Source organism: Chelonia mydas, chromosome 3 (assembly GCF_015237465.2).
Source record: "Chelonia mydas isolate rCheMyd1 chromosome 3, rCheMyd1.pri.v2, whole genome shotgun sequence".
Classification (NCBI taxonomy): Eukaryota; Metazoa; Chordata; order Testudines; family Cheloniidae; genus Chelonia; species Chelonia mydas.
The window spans coordinates 46,572,980-46,594,417 of NC_057851.1; the positions used below are offsets into that span (position 1 = coordinate 46,572,980).

The following is a 21,438-nucleotide window of genomic DNA, read 5'->3' on the forward strand; positions in this document are numbered from 1 at the left end:
CAAAGCCTCATGTGACAGATGAAGAGTGCGAAGAGTGCAGGCTACATACTCTGGACGTCAGATGGGCGCTCGCCTTCTACGTTGATAGAACAAAGCTGTTCCATAAGTCCTGGATCACGGCCTGCATCCGCGACTGCTATGAGCTGGCAAACCTGCCCCCGCCGGCCATCGTGATGGCTCATTTGACTAGGGCACAGGCATCATCAGCAGGCTTCCTGGTGCAGGTGCCAATCCAAGAGATCTGTCAGGCCGTGAGCTGGCCGTCTATCCACACATTCGCGTTGCACTACGAACTGACCCAGCAGGCTCTAGTTAAGTTTTCCAGAATTTGGCTTCTTCCGGTTCCTGATCTCAGCCATAACCTGGAAGAGCTGAGTTGGTGATGCTTGCCATAGGTGTCATCTGCATGTTGCTGGCATTTAAGTCTGCATTGCTTGATATCTCCGAGTAACTTCATTTAGGTATTGAACAGGATAGGGGAGAATTAGATCCTTGTGGGACTGTGGAGGTGAAAGCTCTGAAGGAGAAGACTTATAGTGCCCATCACTACCATCTGGGTGTGTTCTGAGAGGTATGATTAAAGACAACTGTGAATAATCCTGCTAACTGCTGCTTTGTCACAGAGGAAGGATGACAGGATTCCAGGATTGACTGCATAGAGGCCCAGCAATGAATATAGAAGTATGTTCCTGGTCCATGGTTCAGAGGAAATCTGGCAGTGTCACCAGCATCATCACTGTTCCATGTCCTGATCTGAAACTCACTGGAAGAGGTTCAGGATATTAGCAGTATGTAGTTGGAATTGGAGGCCACCTTTTCTGACTTTATTTAGGAATGAGAGATTAGATACTGTGGAATAGGTCAAGAGGTCAGTTGCATTGAACAGTGGTTGGAGTGGAGCTTTTATTTAACAATAAATATGGAATTAACACCACATATTCCCTCCCATCACTGAAACTATTTTGCTTCTATATTGTATGTATGAGCACTGTTGCAATCCTAATTATGATGATGATGATCATAATGCAGAGGCTACAGAGCAGTTGGTACTGTTTCTGGTTATCTTGTGTGTCTCTCTCTCCTGGCTTTTGTTGGTATTGGGAGGTAAGAAGGAGCAAATGTAACTACAGAGCTCTATACAGTGCTTGGTGGGAGTGTCCTGTCCTTTGTTGTTGCTGGAGGCAAAAAGACCAAGGAATTTGAGTAAGTCTTTAGTTAATAGATTCTTATAGGAAAATTTAATTGGAAAAATTTTGAATTAATGTTGTGAGGAAAGACAGATTGAAGTCATTTCATAAGTTTGTTCCTTTGTACTTTACATTCACTGACCAAATGGTTTTACACAGTATTGATACAGTATGCACACTTTAAACTCTTGCTTTGATTGTACTGTATAATGTTTATCAGTTGTATGGGAAAGCAGGTGAACATATAATGCCAACATCTGTAGTTATAGTAAATAGTATTTTTTAGAGAGTATGAAAGGGATATAAACCCTCACACTTCAGAACTTAAACCAATCTCTGACTGAAAATAAGCTTCCTCCATGGGTAGGTTATTTCATGATTTCCTACTTCAGAGTTTCTTGCATCTTCGTCTGAAGCATCTAGAACTGGCCTCTGTCAGATACCAAAGTGGGTGGAACTCTAGTCTGCTCTGGCAACTCCTGTATTTCACTGTCAACTTGTTTCAACACCTCTGCCCACCTAGAATATATGTAATTATTTCTGAAATGTTTCCATTAAGTTATATACTTAATGTAGGTTATCTGTATTCAAATATATTTTTAAATTAGAGCAAGCCATTAATTTATTTGTGTGATATGTAATCTTTTTGAACTGAACTAGATAACTCAGCCATCCTATTAAATTAGCGTATGCATTATTTGACAGGTGGAAAAAAATCATCATGTTGAATGGATAGCACAGTCTTTTTAACATAAACTAATGGATTATTAGTTAATTGGTGTCTCCAAAATTAGCTATGTTCATTTGGTCTGTGACTACTGCTGCTGGTTTTTTAATCTTTTTCAGGGTAATCTGTAATTTTAATGAGTATTGTTTCTTCTTGATATGTTAGGATTTTATGTTTTACTTTTTTCTTCTTGTCACAAAAATTAAGATATATTTAGTTTCAGAGTTTTTTTTTTAAAATCGAAAACCTCACACTTTAATTTTGGAACCATTTTACTTGTAAGGATATATTTTTTTAAATTTTAGAAAAAAATACTTCCTGACCTTGTAGACCCTGAGGTCTTTTCTGGTTTAGCTGCAAAGTAAAGGATACTAATGAGAATGTCTTTGGGACATAATTATGTAGATTTAAAGGAGTGATGTAGTTTTAATTATGCCCTGTAGCTAATGTAGATGCATATTAAACTCAGTCATGCCTCTGTGTATTCCCCTCTGAAACTTTTCTTTTCCCAGGGCTTAAATTACTAATCAGCTCATTGGTGCACCCTAAAGTTATGTAAGCTAGCTCTATACTGCCACCGAATGTGCTTAAACTACTAATTTTTAACCATTTACAATTTTATATTTTGACAAAATGACCTAAGAGTCTGTATTATTCTTTCATTACATTTATACAGAGAATATTAAAATCTAGTTCATTTAAAAACAAGGGTAACTTCTGTGAAATCTGTTGTAATCCTTGATCTGCTTTCTTAAACCCAGATTAAAATTAAATAACCAAAATATGAAATTATATCTATTTTCATTATTTTTCTTTATGGTTTGGATGCAACTTTACCTTTGGTATAGTTGTCCTGAATAAAAAATAACCCGGAAAAGACCTTTGAGACTATCACGTGATTCAGATGTTATAGTATTGGCAAATTAATATTGAACGATCACAGCAACAGATTGTAGTTCTGGTAAAAATGAGACTTTCATTCTAAACCTACTTTCCCTTTTCAGTTGCTCTTAACTTTCTCACGTAAATTTCTTTGAAACTGAAATTTTTCGTGCTTGGTCTCAGTGCAGAAGTATGGAGATTCTTTTTCCTACAGATTTTGTGTGTGTGTATGTGTGAGAGAGACAGGAAAATTCTCAGCCTTTTTTTATTAAATGTGAAAAATATACGTTCTGATTTCAGTTTTGGCACTTGGGAGCTGTTACCTGTTGGTGCAAGTTGAATCACGGAAATTGCTCTGACTTACATTGTAGGCTACTTCAGCACTTGGCAGCTCTTAGGTTCAGGGGGGAAGAGCAGTGGGGTAAAGCCACCTTAATCCCCCCTGCAGAGGTGCATTGAGTGCAGTTCTGGCATATCTGAAGAATAAGCCCTAACATTTTGATGTTTGTTTTTAATTATACTGGATACCATATAATATAAAGATCGCAATTTTAATAGTTGGGAGCCTAAAATTAGGCACCAAAATCCATATTTAATAAGCTAAGTGGCTAAAATCATGAATATTGTTTGAGCCAGATTCTGATCTCTGGTCACTCTGATGTAAGTCCTCCAGTAAAGGAAATCAAAGTCAATGGAGTTCTTCCAGATTTACAGCAGTAAAGCTAACTAAGATCTGACCCTATGTAAAATTAATCTGGTTTTATTTTCAGTGAACATATATTCCTCTGTCCATATCATACTGTTTTTTATTTTGTTTTGTTGCTTGTATAAAATAGACTACTAACACCAGAGCCTTAATTTCCCCAAATTCCCATTTCAGTCTTGCACCATTAGTCAGACTTACATTTTATTTTCATTGCTGAAAGATTCCATGCATGTAAGAGCTAGCTAGTTTATTAGCCTATCACAGCAGCAGTGAGCTATTAAGTCAATGACATCTTTAAGAAAAGTAATAGATTTGTCTGCAAGAATGCTAAGTCTCCATGTTAACCTAATGTGAAGTAGCTGAATATCACTTTGGGCTTTTCTACACTTAAAATGTTGCAGCAGTGCAGCTGCACCACTGTAGCGCTTCAATGAAGACGCTACCTACACTGACGGTGGACGTAGGTACTCCATCTCCCTGACAGGTGGTAGCTATGTCAGTGGAAGAAGATCTCCTGTCAACATAGCGCTGTCTACATCAGGACTTAGTTCTGTATAACTGTGTCACTCGGGTTTGGATTTTCCACACCCTTAGTGACATAATTATACCGATCGATGTAAGTTGTTAGTGTAGACAAAGCCATACTCAGTGGTCTTCAGAGTACTGTTTTGAATAGTTTTGTAGTAAAGCAATCGTGACTGTGCCCGAATTTCAGATAAAAAAAGATAAATATAGATTTAAAAATACAAATCCTTTGGACCTACATTTCTTAATTTATATTGCCTCAAATTTTGAAACAGAAAAGATTGTTTTTATACTTTATTGTACTTTCACACGAATACTACACTAATCTCATTGATGTCATTTGCAAGAATATTAAAAAGTAGACATGGTGAAATGTGCAATTGCTCTTTAAATTATTTTATTAAGTGTGTGTTTCGAATTGAATCATTTAGCATATCTTTAGTCTAAATTATTTTAAAGAATAAAGTAGAGTCCACAGGGGTTTTTTTATTTCATTTTGTTTTTCTGTTTAATAGACATAAAAACATATCAGTTTTTCTTGTCCTGCATAATAGAGCTATACCAGCTAGGAAATGAAGGCTATATTTCATACTCAACAATTCACAGGAACAACTTATTGTATCAAAATGCGCAGTCTGGTGACATACTATGCAGAATGTTATGTAAAATAGGAAGCCATTTTTTCCATCAAAATTTATGTGACTTTCTGCCATGTCTCTGGAACATCTAATCTCATGAGTAGAGACAGACAATAATTTTGTATAATTATTCGTGTGTTATGCAAAATTTATATTTCAGAAGATTGAATTGAATAAATTGATCGGGGAAAGCTAGATTATTGTGATCCAGTATTTCAGCATTAGAGGAACAGTTATTTTTGAAATAATGTTGTGTAGTCTCTGCTGATTTCATGTTGACAATGCTTAGTGAATTATTTTACTAAGAAAATAAATGTTATCTGTAAATATACTATCCCTGAAATTTTAAAAACCATTTGTGACATTTCATGTTTAAAAGCTTGTGCGGGGAGAAAAGAACATTCCTTCCCCTCCAACACACCTTCCCCCACTACCCAGGGAGCCCAGGTTAGCCATCTCTCTGCATGGGAGAAAGACTCCAATATATAGCTTCCTCCCACAGGGATTGATGGGATTGCAAGTTGGCCTCACTATCATCTAATCAGTTGAGATGCATGTGTTACATAGTTGCCTCACAAGCAAATCTGATTATTGAACAGCCTGCCCCAACCCACTAGGGCGTGATTTGCCGTGATTGTTAAAAAAAGTTTCTTGGAAATGATCTGAGAATCCCTAGGATTTCCTTAAAAACTGTTCAGAAGTAGCAATGGGAAACTAACTTTCCTTTGTTTAGCTTTCTGAACTTTCTATTTTCAAAAATTAGCAGCATGATCCTTTTCAGATGTCCAAGGCTGAGGAGCAGTGCTTATTCTCGCTGCTCAATAGAATTGGCAGGCTTGGGAGATTTGGGTAATGTATACATTTAACTGTGGAAAAATATTTTTTGTTTAAAAAGTGTGTGTGCAGGGTGGTCTAGGTCAGGAGGTCTCCTACTGGAGGCCTCGCCACCCTGCGTCACTCTGCCCCAGAATAGAACAGCGAGACGTTCTCCAGGCAGCCTAGAGTGGCTGCAGAGGAGCAGCTGGAACAACCAGTTAGGACCAGATAAAACAACCAGAAGGACCAGATAAAAGGCAAGCAGCAGAGCAGAGTCTTCAGTTGCTGTGTGGAGCTTGGGAAAGGAGGACCGGGTGCCTGGCTAGCTAGACAAGCTGCAGGACCACGGACAGCTCACTGCAGAGAGTGCACCAGGTAGAACTGAGTCCAGGGAAGGCTACCAAAGACTGGGTGCCTGGCTGACTGGATAGAATAGCAGCAGGACCATGAAAAGGTCAGTGCAGACAGGCTGAGCCAGGAGGACTGAGCACAGAACCTGGCCAGACCAGACAAGGGTACTGAGATGGGCTCTGCTGGTCTGGTTGCAGACTAAGCCCAGGGAAGGCTGCTGGAAAGGACACCAGCTGAGGGTTCCGAGTTGGGCCCCGGCTGGGTGGTTGAAGAAGGCAGTGTCTCTGGGAAGAAGCCTAAGAGCTACGGCCCCATACTAGAGCCGTGATAAGAACTTGGGACAGTATACCCCAGAAAGGAGGACAGTGTATGCGACTCGGCCGGACAGCTGAGTTCCTGAGGACCCACCGAGAGAACCATCGGCCAGGGGACACTCATGAGAGGTGGATGCCCCACCCTTTTATAGAGAGAGACGGATATCTAGATCAATCTAGAACAGTGGTTCTCAACATTTTCATTATGGGGTCCTAATGTTACAACAGAAAATAAAACTGGATCTTTCTCAGTTTTAGCACCGTATCTTTCAGACAAAGAGAGAATGGATGGTCTCAAACACACACCCACCCCTCCATTTCCCACACCAGAATAGTTTGTAAGAGTCCATGCATTAAAGAACTTCCTTATGTTTCTCTGTTGGCCTTTTGCCTCTCTGTCCCCATCACCACAGTATCTGGCTACTACATAATCTTTAATATATTTATCCTCACAACACCCCATGAGGTAGTACTGTTATCTCCATTTTACAGAGGGGGAATTGAGGCACACAAGTCTGTGGCAGAAATAGTCTCCAAGTCCTAGACTAGTGCCTTAACCACTGGACAATCCTTCCTCTCTGTTTCTAGGTACTCTAGTCATCCTTTAAATTAGTTTCTTCAGATGGAAGAGCTAGAATAATAGATTTTATAAATGGAAAATACAGTCTCCCTGCCAATACAGATTATGTGAAAATCTGATAAGTGGGGGGACAAGGTTGGGAACATTGGCAGAGCAGATGAAGTTGAGGGGCAACATGAAGCTTGATAAGGAAAGATAAATAGGAAGAGAGAAAGTTATGCAGAGCTTCAAAAATAACGATAAACTTTAATTAGATAAGATACTCCTTTGAGCAGTTGAATATGCCCATTACACTCTGTGTGTGTGTGTGTGTGTGTGTGTGTGTGTGTGTCATACATCAGTGCTACAGAGCTTTTCCTAGCAGTACTCATAGATATGGCCATGCCTTTACCCTGGTGTACTTTGTGTTCTGAGCGGAGGGTATAAAGGGGCAGAGCCGCCCCATCCTTCAGTTCCTTCTTGCTGTCCATGGTTGGAGGATGCTTGTCGGCTCGTTCCTTCTGGGAATGTACTGCTATAGATAGTTGTTTGTAATAGTTAGTGGTACTTGTTTTTTGTTTCCATGGATCCTCTTTTCTATTTTTTTCTCTCTTTCTTTATCCTATGTTGTTCTAGCTGTTGATAGTCAGTGGACTCTGGGCTATGCCCGGTACTTGGGTAGCCTATGACGATGTCGCCTGGCTTCAAGCCCTGCTCCAGGTGTCACAAGCACTCTTGCTGCTTGAAGTGCTTGGGTAAAAGTCATGTCAGGTACAATTATCAGATTTGCAGGTCTTCAAAATGAGAACTAAAAAAGGAAGGAGAAGAGCATCTTGGGTACATCCTCCTGGAGGCCACCGTTCATCCAGCATTGGAACTGCCTCTGTCAGATAGAGGGAGTTACTCGACCACTCCATCCAGAGGTCCTTCCCCTCATGAAGATAGTCCTTAAAGAGGTAAAAATGCTCCAAGCACCCTGATCTTTTGAAGCCTAAGAAAAGGGTGGCTTTCATGTTGTCAGAGTCCTCAGTATGGGATTCCTCAGCTGCAGAAGCAAGCCATTCCGCTACTGAAAGTCATTGTGCCCTTTGGCCCTCCATCCCCCAGTTCTGGCTTCTAGTGGCTCTCTCAGAGCACACGTTGACTCTGATTCCTGTGCCAGGACCATCAAAGCTGCTGCTTCCTCAACACAGGCAGTGGAGCCATTGCTCCTGTTCACAGAGGGGCAAAAGCCCATTTTGGTACTAACCATCCTGGAGGCCTACACAGCCTCACCAATCATGCAGACTGACAGTGCTCTGCCAGGGCTCTCGAACATGGTACACACATTGGGGCTTCTGCATTGCAGTCTGTTATAGAGCCAGTGACTTGCAGTCCGGTACCACTTTCATCAATCCCAATTCCAGCTCCGAGACCCATGATAACTATTCCAGCACAGTGCACAGACCCCGATGTTGCCACTGGTACTGCAGGCCTATCATAGATCGTGTCAGTGCCATCTGGTATGACGCCATCCTGGCCTTCAGAGTACTCAGTCTCCTGTGTCTCCCACTTTAGGGAATACAGGATATCCGTAAGGGATTATTTCCACTTTCATAGGACTTGCACTGACAAGAGTAGATGAAAGGAATGGAGTGCCTAGTCTAAGAACACTTGGCCTCCATCACTGTACCAGCTCCATCATTGGCTCTGCAGATACTGGGGGGGATTTCTCAGTGTCTAGATCCTCATTCCTGTTGCGCAACAAAAATTGACCTTGAGAAAGAAGGGCAGTCTCCTTACCTGGTACAGACAGATGGTTGGTGGTTTGTACCAGGAAACCGCTATATTATGGAAACATATCCCAGAGCACTGTATTGACAGGCTGCTCTATGTTGGTACTGAGACAAGTCCATTTTGTCACCCACACAGACAGTAAATTTCATAGGATTAAGGCTGGACTTGATTTTGGAGCTTTCCTTCCAGCAGAAAGGTTTTACGCAATGTGCAGCATGATTGCTTGCATTACCCACAAGTCCTGAACTACGATGTTTTGGTGCCTGTCCTTCTTGGGCCATATGACCACATGTACCTACGTGACACCTTTCACCAGCCTCCACTTGCAGTGCCTACAAGCTAGGCTCCACTTGACCTACGACCTGACCTGGGACCACATTGACTCAGGAATGTTCTTTTGCTTGGTGGTTCAACCCAAAAAGGGTCATGGTGGGGACTCCCTTTAGCCCTCCCATACAGACGGCCACCATTTTGACGGATGCCTCCCTTACAGGATGGGGCACTCATTTGGATTTCCATATAGCTCAAAGTACATGGACACCACAGGAAGCCAGACTCCATATAAACTTACTGGAACTCAGAGCAGTCTGCCTAGCCTGCAAGGCCTTCCTTCCCCTCATATGCTCATTCCACATGCGAATCCTATTGGATAATATCACCATGGTGGTATAGATAAACAAACAGGGAGGAATGAGATTTCATCCCCTGTGTTTGGAGGCAGTCAGACTGTAGAACTATTCCATCAGAAATCAGGTTACCATATAGGCAGCATACCTCCTGGGCACTCAGAACTCCCTAGCAGACAGACTAAGCAGAGGTCTCTATACAGACCACTAATGGGAAATACACAACACAGTTCTGACCACCATCTTTACTCAGTGGGGTACTCCCCTATGGGACCGCTTTGCATCCCAGACTAACAGCTTCCAGGGATCTTGTTGTTGACAGCTATATCCACATCTCAGAGTAATGACACTGGAAATGGAAAAGGCCAGTTAGGTTACTTAGTCCATCCAGGTACCAGTACAGAGTTATTCCCTGCAGTATGTTTTCTGGTTTTAAATGTCACAAATGATGAGTCTTCAGTCTTGGGAGACTATTTTAGTCGAATAGGTCTTTTCATTAGTATATATCTGCTTGTTTGAACACTGAAAAGGAGCATTAAGTCATAAGGGACAAGGACCTTTTGGAAAACCTATCAGTTTTAAGTTTGGCAATATGTACCACTGAGCTGCATTGCTCTTCTGTGCCATCTGCCAATGTGGGAATTCTTATAGGGAGCAGGTGGTGGATACAACATAAGCTTTCATAAATAAGCACACAGTTAGCTAGCACTACTCTTTATGAATTGTCTTCTTTAAAGATGAAAAGTAATTTGGCCATCTTGTTGATCCAAACCAAGCCCTCTCTTAACAGACATATTGGCAGTTCAGATATGATGGCATTGCAGTTTTGACTCTAGATCTTGGACGTGTCCATCCAGATATAATAAAATTATGATGAATTTCAAGAAAAATTACCCAATAAAAAGACATTGAGCGATAGAGTATTGTATTTTAGTTGAATACATTAAAGTTGCTAATAGCCACAAAGCAGATTGAAAGTGAGCAATGTATCTTAAAAATAATAGATTTGTTTGATTGTTTTAAGCAATTTTATTGACTTATCTAAAATCGGGTCTCCAACATGTTTTAAAGTTATGGTCCTTACCATTTTGGTATCAGTGACACTTTAGTGCAGTAATCATTATTTTAAAAAGTCAACCATTCCCTCTCCTAATTGTTACCTAGTCCTAGGACTCAGATTTAAATGGTATGTTTACTGATATATTTCATGATAAGCTTATAGTTAGGTTTTATAAAGCTGTTACTTGCAATGGGATTTATCTTTTTAGAGAATCTCATGGTTAAATGGAGCTATAATATGAGTACAACTTTACAGGATTATGACTAGACAGCGAGATGCCATATCAGCTGAATTCAGTGGAGTTACTCCAGTTTTACCCTAGTGTAACTGAAGAGCAAAATTTAGCCCAAGGTTTCTTTGTGCCATTATCGTGGATAGGACTTGTTATTTCATCAAAATAACATCTTTTCATGACACTATAAGATTCTGGGCTTACAAGCACAGAGAAATTGGAGAGGTGGTAGATTTTCATAGTTTCTACGCTGAAAGACTGAACTATCTGGCTAACCTCTCTAGAAAAGGAATAATTCATCAACTGTTCAAGATGGTGACGGGGATGGATCACTTGATGATTACCTGTTCTGTTCATTCCCTCTGGGACAACCTGGCATTGGCCACTGTCGGATACCGGGCTAGATGGACCTTTGGACTGACCTAGTATGGCTGTTCTTATATCTCTCTCACCAGCAGAAGTTGCTTCAATAAAAGCTATTACTTCACCCACCTTGTCTATCTAGAATTAAATCTTTTAGAAAGTCTCAGACTTTTTATAGCTTTTGGTAGGGAATTTAAGGAATGAAGAACTCCAGTTACTGTAAGACTAAGTAACCTCTTTCTTCTTGAAATTATTCCCCTCCCCTCTCTCTCCCCCCCGCCACACACACACACACACTTCTTGGAAGCTTTTTTCCTACTATGTATGTGATAAATTGCCTCTCAAGAGAAATTGACTACTACAATGTAATCGATATGTTTATAATTATTTTGGTCATTTTTTAAAGTCACCCATGGGCTGGGTCGTCTTGATCTCTTGCCTCTCCTCCAACTAGGCCTTGATAATATTTCATCAAGAGGACAGCACAAACCTACCACACAGGCCTGGCCAGCTGCTCTGTTTAAATTGTGTGCGCTCCATTTTGTGGTATAAGTTCAAACATTCAGAATGCTTTGTCTCTTGACCCTGAAACTAAGGAGTCTTAAACACAATAGTGGATCTTGAGTCCAGAATGTTAATCTCTCTGTCCTACATCTTTGACCCAAGGCCCTAGATTAACATGCCCTAGACCTGTTGTGCATGTCTGATAATACATAAACTAAAAATAAAAGGGTCTTCATGCCCTGAAGCTAGCATAAATCAAGTAGGATGAGATGTGCTGGGGAAAAGAGCCAATACTTCTCCTAGTGAACTATAATTCTACAACTATAAATAGTTAATATTATTGTATAGATTCTGCTGGGCAATCTGTAATTGAGTTGACCTTGATTAACCAGAAATACAGAAAATGGAAGATGGATTGCTTCTTTCTAAGTCCAAAGGGAAGTCCATCCATTCCTCCTGTCTCATCTCTTCTGCTCCCTCCTCCACTCTCCAACCCCCCCATTTCCCTCGAAGCCACAAACTGGAAAGAAGTACAGAATCTGTAGTAACAGGATGGATATGATGTGATCCATATTATAGCAAGTGAATCATATACACTTTTGAAATACATAGAAAATAACGTTGGGCAAGAGAAGAGAAGTAGACAACACAGAAGAGGAAGACAATGCTGAAAAACAAGGTAGACAAGTGAGCATCACTTTCACTACCTAAAACATAAAAAAGGAGATATGGGGGCAATAGCAAGTTTTACTTGTAAATTAAGATTGGGTTCTACTTGTAAATTCAATTAATCTGATTTTAAAGGTATTTGTATTCTAGTCGGATGTTAAATGTGAGCAAAAGCAGTAACTGATCCCACATCCAAAAGAAAATGGACTCACAAGATGTGCCTATAATCCTTCTGATCACTTTTCTTCTATGTAGCCATTTCACCCACTTTTTGTTTGTCTTTATCTTCTCAGGGTGTACATTCTTGGGGCAAGGCCCATGGCTTCTTATATTTGGGAAAGTACCTTGTACTTTGTGGGTGCCATGTAAAGCGAAAATCACAGAAGGGTTAATTCAGGAAGAGGTGGGAGCAGAATTGTCACCACTAACGGACGTAAGGTGTTGAGCAGATAGAAGTGTGTGAGGGGACAATATTTCAAGATGAATAGGCCGAGAGATTTAATAAAGGTGGTGAGTTGGAAAGTTAGTTCAGAAATGGAAACAAAATAATGAAATCAAAACAAGGCAGCAAAGTCAGACAATTCAATCACCCTGGAGTTTGAAGATTTCTAAGATAAGGCTAGGAGAATGAAGATAGCAGTAGAGACAGCCAGGCATCAAAGTCAGAGAGGAAGGTGGACGCAGCTCCAGGAGAATGTTAGATGACAGCTACCTCTGAAGGAGAGCAGAGAATGGCTGGACTATGTGCAATTCAGAGTTAGAAAAGAGGAGATTCCAAAGACAAGGGCTGAAACAGAAGCAGAGTCAAAAGGAAACAGGGAGATTTCACTGAAGCAAAGCAGTGGAAGTTGTAAGACAGAAAAAATATAGGTGCTATCTCATCTACTTCTGCCCAAAGCCTTGTGCCACTGTTGGAGGTAAGCCAGGGTCACCCTTGTTGCACACTACTAACCCAGGGTTTAGGTGCCAAATAGAAATTTCCATCTGAAATTTGGATGGGTGTGGCAATTGGTAGAAGCCCATCACAGGACTAGAATATGAATATTTTCAAGGAAAATCAGTTTGCAAGTCAGACAAAATAACCCTATTAAGGAAATTTGAATGTGTGACAATGTAATTAGTGAACTACTGTCGGCCATGTAACATATATGGAAAAATATTACAAGCAGTCAGAAGATACAGTTCAAGTAGAATGTAGATTAATTTAAACAAATTATTGGTCAGTTAGAAGTGTAAATTACATTTAGTGCATTTAATGTTAGTAATGATTTTTTTAAAATTAATCTGTACTGTTGATATGTATTTATGTTGCTATTCAGCACTGCTGATATGAAAATGTTGCTATTCAGCTCATAGTGTATAAGTATGCTTTTTTTTTTCGTTTGAAGGGAGGAAATTCCATTGCAGACATAATTGTGGTGAATTAAAAGTTCTTCTAAAGGCAGCAATGGAATCATTGAAATATATTCAAAAATAAGATGGCTTGAAGACATTTAGATGGGAGTTTCCAGGGGTACAAACAATAGGTAGACTGATGGAATAACTCCAGAGCACAGAAGCCTCTTGTCTGAATACATTATCATGTTACATACATAATTGCTCTAGCCATCTCTTGCTGCTCTTCCCATAAAAGCAATAATAAAACTAATTTACGTACTTGAAAATGGGGTGCAACTTACTGTTGATTCATCCATTGAGATACGCTACCTAACTTCAAATTTCCTGAAAAGGCAGGGCATGAAAATAAACAAGAAATTTAGCATGACTTTATTTGATCTAAGAAGTATGTTTTTTTAGATTAAGAAAACTATACTATGTCTTATTAAAACTACTATAGCCCAACTCCCAATTGCGTAATAAAGAAAATAGCTGTCTTGTTCCCATTATTCTTCTCAGAAGGTAGATACTTAAAAGAAGTGGACTTCTCAGTGGATTAAAAAAAATGAATGGACATAATAGCATGACACCTATTCATGTTACCCAAAACAAAACCAGAATTATCATTCAGTGTGTCAAAGTTGAATTTCATAACTATTATAAGATCTCATGACTTCTTGCAAATACTGTAAGATATTATTTCCATTATAATATTTGTAATGGTTGTAAAATTCTTCAGTAGCTTCATGGTAACTTTAACAATTGCACCATTATCTCTGTTATCACTGTGTATTCTGTTTGCATGGATACATGACACAATTTATTCAGTCTCCTGTAGAGACAATCTGAAGCCATTTAAAGATGTTTAGATGCAGGTTTGGGGGTTGAAGGAACTTCTGCCTTTTGGACACACCGTCTGATTCCTTCAAAATTGTTTTTATAAAAGTCTGGTTATTCCAAATACTTTTCTTTTGAATCTTTAGTTTTGATTTTCAGTCAGAATACTCTGGATGTAGTAACTAATCAATAATGTGAAACACTTACCTAGAAAATCCATGTCTATCGGTAGCAATAATATTATTATTTATTTTTATGACCTTAGCGCCTAGTACCCCAATCATGGACCAGCACCCCATAGTGCAAGGGGCTGTTCAAACACGAAACAGAAAGACTGTCCTTGAACCAAAGAGCTTACAGTCCAAGTATAAGACAACAGAGGAATACAGATGGACTGGGGAGTTCAAGGCAACAATGAAAAATGCATCTGTCTAACCTGTCCCAAAGCCATTTGAGTATTACACAGTTGTTGTTTCTATTTACTGCAACACCTGTTCTCATCATAAAATGTGTTATGCATTAAAAGTAATTTCTATGAGCATGAAAGGGAGCAATGTGAAAAGTATAGCTCAAGTTTTTCACTATACAAAACTGTAAAAGGAATATTAATTTTGTGACAAACTGAGCAATGCAACATGAAGCATGCAAAAGTCCATTTGAGTATAATTGCATGTTCAGATATCATTTTTTAAGCAAATGAAATGTGCATTCATTCTGTGCACAGAATGAGGCATGTGTCCTGTGGAAAAATAAGTATGCAATCATGTAACTGAAGGTGGTATCTTAATGCATATGCACAAGGAAGAATTGGTTAGTTATTTTCTCAGGACTTTGAAGATACTAACCCATATATAGAGTAACCGCTGAATATTATTGTTTATAGCTACAATCATTTCACTGTAATCACTCTTGCTAAAGAAGCTCCTTCTTATAACATTTCAAAGAATAGTATAGTCAGGATGCACTTTATTCTGTTGCTTTCCAAAATGGCATTATGGAAGGATATTGAAGGGGTGCATTTTTTTTTAAAAGTCTAGTGTATTGGGTTTAAGACATCTGTTTTTTTATGGTTTTTTAGCATGATGTTCTGCACACTTTGCAGCAGTTCAAGTATGAATATTATGAATTGCCAGTAAAATATTATGAATTGTCAATAACAACAATTGTCAATAACAACAATTGTCCAAACAAGTATAAATTTTGATTGGCAGGAAATGAGTGTAAATTGCAACTGTGAAAGTTACCAGTTGTAGATTTGTGATTTTTTTTTCTAGATTCTTGCATCCCATTATCTTAAAGTATCATGACTGGTGTGGCCACTGTCGGAAGAGAGGTACTGAGCTAGATGGACCATTGGTCTGACCCAGTATGGCCTTTGTTACGTAGAAAGGAACGGGGGGGGGGAGGGGATACAGTAGCTGCCAAAAAGTCTTTTCAGTGGTTTGTGACAAGTAGACAGAAATCGACGTAATTGCTAATTAAATCAATCCAGAGAAAAAATTTTACATAAAGAGTTAATTACAACAATTTAAACTTTAATGAGAATACAGCTGTTCGTTTACATGGTGCTAGTTTCCAGTAGGGGAAGAATTGAAAAGTGTTTCATTTCCCAAGTGAAATGTACTGCTGTCTCTCAAATTAAAATTTGAACTTGTTCTTAAGGACTGCTGTATATATTATAGCACAGCAATATCAGTAGTTTGCAAATTTATGTAATCTACAGCATATACAAAAGGCTATATTGCTGTTACTTTTTCTAAGTTACTTTTCATATATGCATTGTGTACTGAAGAGGTATTTACACTCAAGTTTATTAATTTTATTAACAGATCTTTCATTATTATTCTTTAGTCACTCTTTCAATGAACTTAAACATTATATTCTGTGTATTGATACTCAAGTGGAATTTGCTAAAATTCAGCTCCTCAATTTAGAACATCAACATAAACTTTAGAGGGGTCAGGCACAAGAAAAAAAAATAGGAGCATGAGCAAAAGCTGTATCCCTTGCGGGAGCAATACAAGATTGTGAACTTGAAAGTAAAGTGCTCTCCGAGGTTCCTACCTTGATTCACCCTGACTAACCAGTTAAATGTCAAAAACTGCACACCTCAGGAAAATGGTACTCTGATGTGTTGGCATTCAATATATTTTTCCAAGCCTCTTTACCTTAAATTCTCTGAAATAATTGTGCACTATTAAGGAATGTGTGAGCTACTTTGTGTACTCCTAATGAGAATAATCTTTGTTTAAATATTTCACTGTGGGCCACTGTTGTAGAATGTATGAAAACTAATGGTTCAAATGACCCTATCTCCTCCATTCCCATAGATTCCAAGGATCTAAGGGACCATCTAGTCTACCTCCTTTGTACCACATAGAACTTCCCCAAAATAACGTCTAGAGTTACCTTTTAGAAAATTACTAATGGTTAATTACTATTACCAATTAAAAAAATCATACCGTGTTTCCTATCTGAATTTGTGTAACTTCAACTTCCAGTCACTGGATCATATTATACCTTTCTCTACTATATTGAAGACGCCATAATTAAATATTTATTCTCCATGTAGGTACCTGTAGACGGTAATCAAGTTATCCCTTAACCTTCTCTTTGTTAAGCTTACATTGATTGATTGAGTTTCTTGAGTCTATCACTAATAAGGCATTTTTGCTAATCCTTTAACCATTCTTGTGACTCTTCTCTGAACCATCTCTGATTTATCAACATCCTCTGGAATTGTGGACAGCAGAACTGGACACAGTATTCCACCAGTGCCAAATACAGAGGTAAAATAACCTCTCCTCTTTGAGATTCCCTTGTTCATGCATCACAGGATCGCATTAGCTCTTTTGGCCAGAATGTTACACTGGGAGGTCATGTTCAGCTAATTATTCACCACAACCTCCAAAACGTTTTTCAGAGTCATTGCTTCCCAGAATAGAGTCCCCCATCCAGTAAGTATGGCTACATTCTTTGTTTCCAGGTGTACACATTTACATTTAGTCATATTATAACACATATTGTTTGCTTGCATTCAGTTTACCAAGCGATCGCAAATGCTCTGAATCAGTGACCTGTCTTTTTCCTTCCTTACCACTCCTCCAATTTTGTGTCATCTGCAAACTTTATCAGTGATGATTTTATGATTTCTTCCAGGTCACTGATAAAGATGTTACATAGTGTAGGCCAAGAACCAGTCTTTGGGGGACTCTATTGGAAACATCCATTCAGTGATGAATCCCTCTTTACACTCTTCTTTTGAGATTTTTCATTTATCCAGATTTTAATGCATTTAATGTGTGCCACGTTAGTTGTATATCATTCTAGTTTTTTTAATCAAAATGTCATGTGGTACCAAGTCAAATGCCTTACAGAAGTCTAAGTATCAACACTATTATGTTTATCAAACAAACTTGCAATCTCATCAAAAACAGATTTCAGGTTAGTTTGACCAGATCTATTTTCCATAACCCCATGTTGATTGGCATTAATTACATGACCCTCCTTTAGTTCTTTATTAATCGAGTCCCTTATCAGCCGCTCCATTATCATGTCTGGGATTGATATCAGGCTGACAAGCCTATAATTACCCAGCTCATTCCATTGATGCTTTTTAAAAATTAGCACGACATTAGCTTTCTTCCTGCCTTCTGGAACTCCTCCAGTGCTCCACAATTTATTGAAAATCAAATTAACGATACAGCTCTTTTAAAACTCTTGGATGCAAATTACGGTATCTGGACCTACTGATTTTTAAAATGTCTGACTTTAGTAGCTTCTGTTTAACATATTCCAAAGATGATAGTGGAATGGAAATAATGTTCTCATTACCATTATGAGATTGCATTGTCTGCTTTTCCCCAAATACAGAACAGATATATTTATTGAACACTTCTACCTTTTCTGCTTTGTTGTTATAATTCTACCATATCTATCTACCAATGGACCAATTCTGTGTCAGAATTCTTTTTGTTCCTAATGTATTTAAAAAATTCCTTTTTGTTGTCCTTAACTCTGCTGGCCATATATTTTTCCTTGTGTCCCTTGGTTTCTCTTATTAATTTTCTACAATCCCTAACTTCTGATCAGTATTCCTTATCAGCCTCTCCTTTCTTCCATTTGCTACATATTAGTTTTTCTATTTTTATTTTTACAGCTGCCTTCACTTCCCCTCTGACCCAGGTTGGTTTTTAAACTAGCACAGCATTCTTCCTCAATTGTGGGATTTTGTCTTTTTTGGGACATCTAGTGAGGAATTCTTATCATTCACATTTTTCTGATTAAATTCATCCTCCCAGTATATATGACTCATAATTGTTTTCAGCTTTGTGAAATTGGCCCAATTAAAGCACCAAGCATATATATTACTGGTCTGGACTTTATTCTGCTTGCACATTGTAAATGTGGTCATGTCCTGAAGACTTGTAACTACGCTACCATTAAATTTTACTTCTGCGATCCCTTCCTATTTATCTGTTAGGACAAAGTATAATATAGGATTCACCCATGTTGGTTGCAAGACTTTTTGAGTTAGGAAATTCTCATCTATAATGTTTAGAAATTCCAAGGATGTTTTAATAATGGAAGCCTAAGGTTTCCAGCATATGTCACTCAAATTGAAGTGCTCCATGATTATGCAGGGTTTTTTCCCTACACATTATATATCGATGTGTAAGAAACCAGTCATCCTGTTCTCTAGTATGATTTCGTGGTCTGTAACAGACACCAACAAATACCCTAATCTTATGCTTTACCTATTAGTACATTGATCCATAAGTGTTCAAGGTCATTAACTTCTGCATTATCAGTGACTAGGAAACAGGTAATGCCATTTCCGCTCTCCTTTTGCCCTCTTGATCCTTCCTAAATATGTTGTAATCATTTATTTTAACATACCAGATTTCAGTAATACCAGCTAGGTCAAATTTATTCTCAAAAATGAGCAATTCCAGTCCATCTTGTTTGTTACCCATGCTACTAGTATTAGTGTATAGGCAATCCAGGAATTTCTCTTCTTTATATCTTTTGGTTTCTTGATTAATTTTGTTCTCAACATCTTGATATTTGTGCTGAGTGCTCACATCTTCCCTCTTTTTACCCTTCCTTTTGTTATTAGTTTAACCCCCTCCTGACTATTCTAGGCAGCCTGTTCCTAAGGAGATTGGTCCTCCTCCTACTGAGGTGGAGGCCATCCAAATTATGTAGCTTCCTCTCCTCATGGAAGGTAGACCAATATTCCACAAAACCAAAACTCTCCACCCTATACAACTTACCTAACCAATGATTCTCTTCCAGAATCTTCTGCCTTCTTTTGTTCATGGGACAGGAAGGATTTCAGAGAGGATTGCTTGGACATTATTATTCTTCAGTATGCTTCTGAGTTCCCTGAAGTCATCTATTATCTGTGAGATATCCCACAATGAAGTGTCATTAGTGCTGATATGAGCCGTCACCAGTGGATGATCCTTGCCCATAGACTTCAGAAGCCTGTCCAATTTTAGAATAACATCTTGTGTCTTGGCTCCAGAAAGGTAGCATGCTCTCTTATTGTCTGTCTGTTCCTTGTAGAAATGTTCTTTCAGTGTTCCGAGTATTGAATCTCCAATAAGGATCATCTTTCTTCTGTTTTTGTTTGTTTGTTTACAGTTTGGGCCAAGGTGCCATCCACATGCGTCCCATGCATCTCTCTATTCCCTTGGGCCTGCTGGATCTTTAGACATGTCTTCCGTAGCTTCCATGTTGAGAATTTGGTATCTATTTGAAATTTCCAGCTGTGTGGAATTCCTTCTGCTTCTCTTCTTTCTGGTGCCAACAATCTGCTTATCCTGCTCTATCTCCAACCATGCAGAATGCACAACCTCTTGCCTCTAGTGCAGGGGTGGCCAACCTGTGGCTCCAGAGCCACATGCGGCTCTTCAGAAGTTAATATCTGGCTCCTTGTATAGGCAGTGACTCCGGGGCTGGAGCTACAGGTGCCAACTTTCCAATGTGCCGGGGGGTTGGGGGGGGGGGTGATCACTGCTCAACCCCTGGCTCTGCACAGGCCCTGCCCCCTCCCCTGAGCCTGCAGTGCACTCGCTCCTCCCCCTCCCACCAGAGCCTCCTCATGCCACAAAACAGCTGATCAGGAGGTATGGAGAGGGAGTGGGAGGCGATGGTGGGCGGGGCTGCCACTGGGTGGGAGGCGCTGGGAGCCGGGGAGGGGGAGCTGATAGGGGGCTGCTGACGTATTACTGTGTCTCTTTGGCAATGTACATTGGTAAATTCTCGCTCCTTCTCAGGCTCAGGTTGGCTATCCCTGCTCTACTGGTTACAAACTGCCAGGCCTCCTCTCTGACTTCCTCGCTCTCCAATTCCTTTGTGGCCTGCTCCATTCTTCCTTGAACCAGGGTACTGGTGTTTCCAGAATCTAGTTGTCTATTAACTCCTCAGCTTCTCTGATTCTTAGTAACATCTCACTTTACCTTTTCAATTCAAGAATATTTTCTTCTAGCACAGCCACCAATTTGCACTTCATGCATAGCAAATCTCTTCTGTCTTCATGCAGGAAAGAGAATATGGCACATCTGATGGTCATCTTGATATCACATATAGTGCTGAATCTGAAATGAAACCCTTTCATACTCTCCCTCTAACTCTCTCCGAAACTCCTCTCCTAGCTGCCTCTGTCTGCAAATCTTGAGTTCACCCACTAAGTGACTTTTATACCAAGTCTTCCCTGCTTACCTCAGCTCACCACTGCAGAGTGATTAACCACTCAGAGACTTCAAACAGCTGGACTGATCAAAGTTCCAAGGGCTAGAGCCTTGCAGCCTTTAACAAGGCAGTGATTAAAGCCCCATGGGCTTACTCATGTCTACACAGCAATTAAACACCCATGGCTGGCCTGAGTCATCTGACTTGGGCTGAGGCTCCAGGGCTGTAAAATTGCAGTGTAGATGTTTGAGCTCAGGCTGGAACCTGAGCTCTGGGACCCTCCGAGTGGGTAGGGTCCCAGAACCTGGGCTCCAGCCCAAGCCCGAACATCTGTGCCACAATTGTACAGCCCGAGCCCGAGTCAGCTGACATAGGCCAACTGTGGGTACTTAATTGCAGTGTAGACATCACCTCGGCCCCATGGACCAGCTACACAGCCTTCTGTCATAGTGTTCAAAAGTTTGAAGTCCTCATTTTTTGTAAAATACCATTACTCCAATTTAAATAAAATCTTTACCTTTTTAGGTCATAATGCAATTTAATCTCTCTCTCTCTCAAAAGCAATAACTTGGTTTCAGCTTTTTCCATTT

At 39.6% G+C, this 21,438-nt stretch overlaps 1 protein-coding gene across 9 annotated transcripts in view; it reads left to right on the forward strand.

Annotated features, from left to right (window-relative positions):
* Nucleotides 1-21,438, forward strand: part of PRIM2 (DNA primase subunit 2) — a 296,493-nt gene that overhangs the window by 219,611 nt on the left and 55,444 nt on the right. The gene's annotated exons all lie outside the window — the stretch shown is intronic.